Below are 10,823 nucleotides of genomic sequence, written 5' to 3' on the forward strand. Positions count from 1 at the left end.
TCGATTCCTCGTCTTCGGACGAAGAGACTGAGGGTGAGGATTTCTTTTTTATGCTTTACTGCTTTAGCGGCGAAAACTAACTTTGTTTTCTCGCTTTTTGGCAGTGAACATGCTAAGCAGGCTAGGTCGCAAATCCTCCGAATCCAAGGAGCCGGAGAAACAGAGAGCCACCAGCTCGGCGTCTGATGCCGAGAAGAATCCGAAGAGGCAGAAGACCTCTTCGAGTCAGTCTTCGGATCCAAAAAAACCGGAATCGACTTCGGCAAAGGGGAAGGCGAAGACTCAGAAACCCCCAAAAGCGCCACAGAGAGACATTGTCCTGGGGGGTTGTGGATCCGGAGCGGTTGCGGCTACTTCGGAACATATCTCTGAGCCCTTTTTATGGCCAAAGGACTTTGTGGAGGTGAATTTCCTTCTGGATTTTCTGGTTTTGCTTCATTCCTATATTTTTTGTGGCCCCTCTGTTGACTTTTTTCCTTTTTCCATTTTCAGAGGAACAATATGCTCTGCAAGCTCGTCACAGTTGAACTCTCTAAAGCGTCCAGCGATTATGATGAGATGCAGAGGAATTTGAATGCTGCTCGTCACCAGGCCGAACAGGCTCGGGCAGACTTTGAGGAGGCAAGGGCCGCTAGGATCTCGGCTCAGGATGAAGCCCAGCGTGCCAAAAACTAGCTCACCATCCAGAGAGAGCAGTCGAAACAGAGGGAGGCTGCTGCCGTGGTTGCTCAGGGGGAGGCTCTCCGTGTTTACACGGAGAAACTCTTTTTGAGCAATCAATTTTCGGCCCTTATCGGCGATCTGCTGAAATTGATGACCGATAATGCCGAGCAGGAACCCGAAGTCGTCTTGCCGCTGTATGGCCGAGAGATTGCAGCGCGTCTCCAGAGTCTGCCGCTCCTTGAGGAGCTTGCGTCTTCATCGGTCCTGCTTTCTGCTGAACGAGTCCGTAGTTGCCGTGCTGACCGTGACGAGAACATGGAGGCCATCTTTGCCTCCTTGGGGCCTGTTTCACCCGCTTCAATTTTCAAAGGGGAGGGTGAGCAGGAAAATGAGGCCGGCAAGGAGACCGAGCAGAAGGATCAGCAGACCGGCGACGGGCATGCCGAGCAAGAGGTGCAGCAGATCGGCGATGGGGGCGCCGAGCAGGAGGGAGGGAGGAGGGAGGCCGAGGCTGAGACCGAGGTCGACAAGGAGAAAGAAGCTGAAACCCACAGGGAAGCCGGAGACGAAACTGGCGAAGTATGATTTCGTCTCCCTTCTCTTAGTTTAGTTTCTTTCTTTCTATTTGTAAAATGGCCTTGAAGCCCTCCTTGTGTAAATTTTTTCTTGTGAATGAAAAAAATTCTTCTTTCTACACTCGTGTCTTCCTTATAGCTCTTCTTAATCTCTTTTACTCCTATTGTGGTTTACTGCCTGCTCGGTAAACTGAAATGCCGAACTGACATAGCTGCTTCGTATTCTTAACTCTAAGGAGCTGGAGGTACTTCACTGGAAGCGGCTATACTCTTTGGCTTTAAATGAAGCTGAGAAAAAAGCTATAGATGACCAGATGAAGTATGATGAACTCTTGGCTCGTTTAGTGGAGCTGGAGTCCAGCAATAAGGACTTAGAGTCCATAAAGAAAGATCTGGAGGCCGAGCTGAATACTGTCATCGCTGAGAGGACTGCATATGAAGATTTCATCTGCGGGCGCGGGGGAATGACTATATCTGAAGTCCAGAATCAAGTTGATGAACTGTGGGAGGAGCTTCATGTACTCCGGAAGAACAATATGCTGGAGAGCTCGGCTTGCCAACAAGTTGTGAAATCATTGCGGCGCTTGGCTTCTCTGTACGACATCATTCTTTCCCGGCGTCCCTCAATCGAGAGATTCCTTAGCCGTTTCCCGCTAACAGATGCTCACACTCCAACTCAAACCTCTAATCCACTTGCTCAAAATTCTACTCCAAATCAGCAACGGACTCAGGAGCAACCGGAAACGTCAAGACAAGAACGCCCTGAAGTTCGTAGAGGAGTTGTGAATATGAGTGAGCAAGATCAGCAAATGCTTCGTGAAGAGACTCTTCGCCGCCGAGGTGCTAGAACTTCCCGGACTCAGAGAAGAGGCGGTAGGTCGAACAGAGCATCTCGTCCACCTGCTGATTCTTCAACTGCTCGGAACGCCCGAACTCAGCATCATGAGGACTTTTTGGATAGGTGGCTCAACTTTAGCAACCGTAGACAGTAGAGTAGTCCTTTGTAATAGTGTAACGCATTCTCGTAGGGCAGCGGAATTGTATGCCCAACAAGACTTAGTAAATGAAATTTTTTCATTTCGCTTCTATCACTGCGTATTTACAGTTCAGCGATTTTTTATTTCATTTATTGTACTCGTCCTCGGTCTTATGAAGTAAACTCTTCTTTGACCGGACTGAGTTAGTGTCCTTATTTGACGAGTTTTATCGCTTGGATTGGACTTTCCCTGTACTCGTCCTCGGTCTTATGAAGTAAACTCTTCTTTGACCGGACTTAGTTAGTGTCCTTATTTGGCGAGTTTTATCGCTTGGATTGGACTTTCCCTGTACTCGTCCTCGGTCTTATGAAGTGAACTCTTCTTTGACCGGACTTAGTTTGTGTCCTTATTTGGCGAGTTTTATCGCTTGGATTGGACTTTCCCTGTACTCGTCCTCGGTCTTATGAAGTAAACTCTTCTTTGACCGGACTTAGTTTGTGTCCTTATTTGGCGAGTTTTATCGCTTGGATTGGACTTTCCCTAGTTAACCGAAGTGGTTTTCGGCTTATTGCAGTTCGTTTCAGACGAATTGCTTGTTTCTTAAGCTGAATTGTGGTGTCTTGTATCTTCCTTAGAAGCTTGGACTCACAATTGTCTTTAATAATTGATCTAAAAAGGGGATCAGCCTTTAAAGAACAATATACCTCAGTAACATTTATAAGAGACAAAACGCACATAGAGAGACAAAACGCACATAGAGAGACAAATAAAAAGGACGAAAAAGATTTTAACCTTTTAAAAAACGACAAGTATGAAGAACAAAAAATAAAAGAAAGCACATAACCCTAGGACCGAACTAGACACAAGACTGACCGGACCTTGTCTCTTACAAATAGAACTTCTTGAGGTTGGAAATATGCCATGTTCGGGGTACTTGTTCTCCTGACATGTGAGTCAATTTATAAGACCCTTTTCCCAGGACTTCTGACACCCGATACGGACCTTCCCATGTGGGTTCAAGTTTGCCCAGCTTTTCTGCTCGGCTTACTTCATTGTTTCTCAATACGAGATCTCCCACTTAAAACTGCAGCTTTTTCACCCTTTGGTTATAATACCGGGCTACTTGCTCCTTGTACTTGGCTTCTTTTATGAAGGCCAATTCTCTTCTTTCTTCGGCAAGATCTAGTTCGGCTCTCAGTCCGTCGTCATTCAGTTCTGTTGAGAAATGAAGGGTTCGGGGGCTGGGTATGCCGATCTCAACCGGAATTACGGCTTCAGTGCCGTACACTAGACTGTACGGAGTTTCACCGTTGGAGGTTTTTGGTGTAGTTCGGTAAGACCATAGGACTTGAGGAAGATTTTCTACCCATTGTCCTTTGGCTTGTTCTAACCGAGTTTTTAATCCTTTCACCAAAGTACGGTTTGTTACTTCCGTTTGTCCGTTTGCTTGTGGGTGAGAGACCGAAGTGAACCGCTGTTGAATATTCAACTCTTGGCACCAATTCTTGAATGTTTTGTCAGTAAACTGAGTCCCATTATCTGAAATGAGGATATGGGGTATGCCAAATCGGCAAACTATGTTCTTCCAGACAAAATCTAATGCCTTTGAGCTTGTTATCGTAGCTAATGGTTCAGCCTCCACCCACTTTGTGAAGTAATCCACGGCAACGATCAAGAATTTCATTTGCCGGGGAGCTTGTGGTAGTGGTCCTACTATGTCTATGCCCCATTGCATAAAAGGCCAAGGGCTTTGCATAGCACATAGATCAGTCTGCGGCATCCTTGGGATATTTGCATGGATTTGGCATTTCGTACATTTCTTAACTAGCTGTACTGCTTCTTGTACCAAAGTTGGCCAATAATATCCCCATCTCAGAACTTTTTTAGCTAATGCTCTAGCTCCGATGTGGCTACCGCAAGATCCTTCATGAACTTCTCTAAGGATGTAATCCGTCTCTTCTGGTCCTACACATCGCAATAACGGTTGAAGGTAGGACTTTCTATATAGGACTCCTTCATGAAGTTCATACCGACGTGCTCGGCATGTGATTTTTCTTGCTTCTCTCTTATCCTCGGGCAGTTGTCCTTGATCTAGATACTTTAATATTGGCGTCATCCAGTTTGGTGAACTGGTTACTGAGTGTACTTCAGCTTCATCAATGCTTCTGTGCGGTAATTCCTCCACCTTCGAGCTCGGATATGAGGCCAACTTACTTAAAGTATCTGCTCGGCTATTTCCCGCTCTGGGAATGTGGATTATCCGAAAATAAGAGAAATTTCGGCTAATACTTTGCGCTTTGTCCAAGTATTTTTTCATCCTTTCACCACGGGCTTCACTTGTACCCAGCATGTGATTCACTATGACTTGTGAATCACAATGAATTTTGAGAGATTTGACAAGTAGATGTTGCGCCAACTGAAGTCCGGCAAGAAGGGCTTCGTATTCGGCTTCGTTATTAGTGGTTGGGAATAAGAACCGAAGTGAATAAGTTACTTCGTGTCCGTCGGGAGCGATAAGTAGAATACCAGCTCCACTTCCTGTCTTATTCGAAGCTCCGTCTACGAATCCAATCCAACAGTCCGGCGGCTCTACTTCGGGTTTCTGGGGCTGTGTTAGTTCGTCATTGGTAGGATTTTTCTGTTCGGCAATAATAGGGATTGCCTGATCGAACTTTGCCTCTACAAGAAAATCTGCCAAGGCTTGTCCCTTGAGGGCTTTCCGAGGTAGATATTCTATTGAATGTTCTCCCAACTCTATGGCCCACTTGGCAATTCTGCCTGATGCTTCTGGCTTAGTCAAAACTTGCCGAAGTGGAAGATCGGTTAAGACGCATACTTTGTGAGCATAGAAATATGGCCGCAGTCTCCTTGCTGCATTTACTAATGCCAGAGCAATTTTTTCCAGAGGTTGATACCTTGTTTCGGGACCTCTTAATGCTCGGCTTGTAAAGTAGATAGGACGCTGCTTTAGGCCTTCTTCTCGCACAAGCACCGCGCTAATGGTTTGATCTGATGATGCTAAATATAAGAATATCACTTCGGCATCTGTTGGAGCAGAGAGAGTAGGCAGTTCGGTTAAATAACTTTTGAGTTCGTCAAAAGCCTTTTTCTGTTCGGCTCCCCACTCAAACTTTGGTGCCTTTTTCAAAACATTGAAGAACGGCATTTGCTTTTCGGCTGCTTGGGAAAGGAATCTATTCAGTGCGGCTAGACATCCAGTTAGCCTTTGCACATCATGTATGGACTTCGGCATTGCCATGTTCTGAACAACTTGAACCTTTAGGGGATTTGCCTTGAGTCCTTCCTTTGAAACCCAATAACCCAGAAATTTTCCCGAATCTACCAAAAAGGTACATTTTTGGGGATTGAGTTTGAGGTTGGCTTTTTTGAGCACGTCGAGAGTGGATTTGAGATTGTTTTCGTACTCCGAAGTGCTTCTGCTTTTAACAACTATGTCGTCAACATATACTTCAACCTCTTTTCCGATCATGTGCCGAAATAGCTTATCTACCATCCTTTGATATGTGGCTCCGGCATTCTTTAAACCAAATGGCATCTTTTTATAAGCAAAAATACCGAAGTCAGTAATGAAAGCCGTTTTTGAAGCATCATTCTCATCCATTAAAACTTGGTGGTATCCTTTATACAAATCAAGAAAACAGAAAATTTCGAAGCCTATCAGAGCTTCTACTTTTTTATCTATGTTGGGAAGGGGGTAGCAATCTTTAGGACAGTGCTTATTTAGATCCGTAAAATCTATGCACATCCGCCATCCTCCTTCTTTTTTCTTGATCATCACAGGATTGGCCACCCAAGAAGGATATTTTACTTCAAATAATACATCCGCTTTCAGTAATTGGCGGACTTCGTCATGGATGACTTGATTTCTTTCTGCCGCAAAGAGTCTTTGCTTCTGTTTTATAGGCCGGACTGAAGGATCAATATTTAACCGATGTGTAATTACCTCGGGAGACACTCCAGTCATGTCCAACGGAGACCACGCAAAGACATCTTTGTACTCTTTGAGGAGCTGGATGGTCTTTTCCCGGAGTAGAGGTGTTCCCGCGAAACCGATCTTGACCGTTCTGGATGGATCATCTTCGTATAACTGAACTTTCATCGAGTTCGGCTCCGGTGTGACTTCGTTCATTTCGCCTGCCTCTGACTCCGGCTGCTGTGATTGCTATGCTTGATGGTGCCGATCTGATTGTTCGGCACTTTTAAGCGCAATCTGCAAACATTCTTTTGCTCTTTTTTGATCACCTCGGATGACTGCTATCCCTCCTTTAGTGGGGATCTTGATTGTGAGGTGATAAGTAGAGCAAATGGCCCGAACTGTGTTGAGCCAGTCTCTTCCCAGTATAATGTTATACGGGGATCGAGCTTTTACCACAAAAAACTCGATCACCGTACTGGAGCTAGTAGGCGCTCTTCCTACCGTAATCGGAAGGCTGATAATACCTTCAGGGCGGGTGTCCTCCTGGGCGAAACTTTTCAGAGGAATTGGGGCCGGACTGAGCCGAGCTGGATCCACTTCCAGCTTATCAAAACATTCTTTAAAAAGAATGCTAACCGACGCTCCTGTATCCACAAACACTCTGTGGATCAGTTTGTTTGCCACTCCAGCTTGAATGACAATAGCGTCTTGATGAGGAGAAATGGCCGGGACGGGATCTGCATCTGAAAATGTAATTACTTCCTCCTTCTTCAGCCTTTTATGTGTTGGCTCCTCTCGATTGAAGCCTATGCGCTCTGACTTTAGAGACGATTTAGTCTTCCCGGCTGGGAGAGCGTCAATAGTCTGGATCACTCCATCATATTGCGGCTCGTCATCGTCTTCTGGATCCTGTTGCCTTTTAGGATCCTGAGGAGCGCAGTTCGCACTTCTCTGTTTCTTATTCTTTTTCGGCGGCTTGCTTTGGTATTTTTTTAACGTCCCTGCTTTCACAAGAACATCAATACCTGCTGCCAAATTTCGGCACTCCTCGGTATCGTGACCGTGGTCTTGATGGAAGGAGCAATATTTATCCTGACTTCGGCGCGTGGCCGATTTCGTCATCGACTTTGGTTTTTCGAACATATCAGAATGCAGTTCGAAAATTTCCGCTCTCGACTTGTTCAATGGTACGAACTGAGCGGGTGGTTTCTCAGGATTGAGACGTGGTCCCAATCTGTCTTGTACCGGTGCCCTTTGAATTCTTTCAAAAGGAGTTCGGCGAGGATGTCCCTGATCGCTATGATCGGGCTTCCTCTTGTCTCCTCTGGAAGAGCTGTCTAAAGACCGTTTTCGACGGTCTGCCTCATCAGCACGAGAAAACTGGTCCGCAATGTCCCACATCTCTTGAGCTGTTTGCGGACTGCATTCAACGAGCTTTCTGTAGAGAGCTCCTGGCAGAATTCCATTTTGGAATGCCGAAATGACAAGTAGATCATTGAGATCATCTACTTGTAGGCATTCCTTGTGGAATCTTGTCATGAAGTCGCTAATCTTTTCATCGCGACCTTGACGTATAGAAAGCAGCTGAGCCGAAGTGATTCGGGCTTCCGCTTTCTGGAAGAACCTCCTATGAAAAGCATCCATTAGATCTCTGTAAGATCTAATGCTGCCTTGAGGGAGGCTATCGAACCACCTTCTTGCGTTCCCGATGAGCAGCTCGGGAAACAGCTTACACATATGTACCTCATTGAGACCTTGGTTCGCCATATTATACTGATAGCGTCCCAGGAAATCATGAGGATCCACTAACCCGTCATAAGTCACTGACGGAGTTCGGTAATTCTGTGGCAGCGGAGTTTTGGTGATATCATCCGAAAATGGAGTCTTCAGCGCTCCATACATAGCGAATCCGACATCTCTACGGTATGGTGGAGATGGAGTTCTCCTGTGATTTCGGTAACAAGGAGGAGAAGGAACATATCGGTGGTGAGGATTCTCTCTCCTGGAAGATACGACACTACTGCGGTAGTGACTTTCATGTCTGGAGGGGGAGGGAGAATCCGCCGTTTTCTTCTCCGGCTTCTGGCTCTTTTGCAGGAATGTTAAGAACTCATCCTGCTTCTCAGCCAAGAACGACTTGACAGCCTCATTCAAAGCGAGCTGCTGGGGAGGCTCGGTGCGATGACTTTTTGAGTGGTTTGTTCTTTCACCGTGAGAACTGGAGGCAGATTTCTCCCGAGGCTGTTTTCCGGACCTACGGGCTGGACTAGCTTCCTCACGTTCATCACGGACGGAAGTATGGGTATTATGTGATCTGGTACGCATTTTTTTTTGGTGGAAAAGGATCAAAAACTCGCTTTTATCACAGTTTTGGTTCTCTGTTTCCCACAGACGGCGCCAGTGATGATGTGGCGAATTTTTGATGGGAATAAATGCAAGTAATAAACGATCACAACACGGAAAATTACGTGGTTCGATTTACTGAGGTAAATCTACGTCCACGGGAAGAAGAGAGGGCAAATTTGTATTGCTTGGTCTCGCTTACAGATTACAATACTGATTTGCTATAAGATTCAGGATCTAGAGAGCTTAACCTTGATCTGTCTGATCTAAGTTCTATTTATACATTCGAACTAAGATCGTGGTTTGCAGCCCTGGTAGGGGGGTTGATAACTGCTTAATACCACTAAATAGATCGTGGGTGTAATGGAGGTCGTGGAGATCCTGCATGGGTCCACTATCTCCTTGTTCGGTCGAATACTGAGACCGAACTGCTGAACTTTGCCGATCAGCTTTTGCCGATCTGAGAGTTGAGCTCGATTGGTCGGCTTTTACCGAGCTATAGGCTGTGACCGAACTCTTTGGTTGTGCCGAACTGATACTCTTTCTTGGGTTTTGGGCTGATGGGCCGTCACTGCTATTGGGCTCGCAATTATTGTTTAGTTGTTTAGTTCGTATCCCATCAATTTTGAAAATAGTTAAAGTGAAAAACCAAAAAATATTACAATTTCGTGTGTTTGGAGACACAACCATTTATCTTAGAAATGTGCTTCTAGGTGTTATTCCCCGGCCCATACATATAAATATCAATTAAATTAAGGGCCTTTTCTATTTTGGCACTATGATACATGGTTTACACGATTCATTAGTCTTTTTGATTAAGACCTCGATACAAATATACTAAAACATTGGAAGACAACGATATAAAACCAATGAAATGGCCTAGCTAGAGTGCATAGGTCGCACTAGGGTACCAGGAAATGCGTTGATGGACATATGACTATACAACGGTTTTAATGGAAATTGATTTGAGCATTTGAAGTAATATTCGATTTGATGAATCTTTTAGATAAGATTGAGTTTTATGAACATTATTTGTTTGGATGGATAAGACTCAAATACTTAATTTGATGAAAATATCACATAGAATTAGTCTTGGTTTATGAGTTTTGGTCTTCCTTTATGACAAAATTGATATAATCTTAGACTATTGAGATAAGTTTTTCTTGAGCAACAAAGCACATGAAGTAGCTGAACAACCAATGCTTCACTTGTCGAACGATAGAAAAGTGACATTCATATTACTTCTATTGTCCCCTAGTACAATGTGGTGATGAGTTTTCTTTCGATCTTTGGTGACTGTGTTAGTTGGCTACTTCTTTTCATTCGTGATTTATGTATTGATGATTGGCGTGTTTGTCTTTTGATGTTGGTTGTTGCCTATTTGTATGCCGTGTTTTTTAACCTATTTGTTTCAATGTTTTGTTGTTTGTTTTTATTCTTTTTAGCTGGCATGAACATTGTACTGATGTTACTTACCCGCTAAGTCCACTATGTGACGAATAATTAAGTAGTTTATAAATGAAGAAAGTGATAGAATTGTGTAATAGAAAATGTTGATAAATTAAGAATATTATGTTTTAAATATACATAAATGAACTTTGTTTTTTTTGGACCAACTAAAGCAAAAAAGGGTATATTTCGTATGGACCGACAGAGTACACTATATTATTATGTAACACCTACAAAAATGGAGAGTATATATTACACAGCAAAAGCATTGATGATTACATGTGAGAATGCTGGATTTCGAAAATGGATTCGAACCAATCAAAATCTTGCACATAGATTTCATAGTTGTCGACCAAAGTTTTGTCAAATAACTCAAATCCATTGAGCGCCACGTTACCTTGAGCTCTCGTTTCTTCCATCGACCTATCATCAAAATTCAATTATTGAATTTATTTATTGATCAATGTCTTTTCTAGACTCGTCACTTGTATTTCATTATATATTTGAAAACGACTTATGATCATCGATCGTTCGTGTTAAATATATTAATTAGCATGTTGTGTTGTGGGATGTTCTCTTTCTTATCGGATTTGGATTAATATACAACAAACATTTTATATTTTCACAATATTATATACACGATTTTATTGGAAAAAGGTTATGCAGTTGGTATATATCAACAATGTACTCCATATTGGTAGAAAAAAGGACAATATAGTGCATTAGTGGTATATACTCCATCGTCCATGAAATATTGTCCAGGTTTGACTCGGCACGAGTTTTAAGAAATGTGAAGAAAAATGAGTTGGAAAAGTTAGTGGAATGAGAGTCCAAGATTTATATATTAGTTTTATAATAGAACGTGAGTGTAAAGAGTTA

The sequence above is a fragment of the Salvia splendens genome, chromosome 3 (assembly GCF_004379255.2).
Source record: "Salvia splendens isolate huo1 chromosome 3, SspV2, whole genome shotgun sequence".
In the NCBI taxonomy this organism is placed as follows: Eukaryota; Viridiplantae; Streptophyta; class Magnoliopsida; order Lamiales; family Lamiaceae; genus Salvia; species Salvia splendens.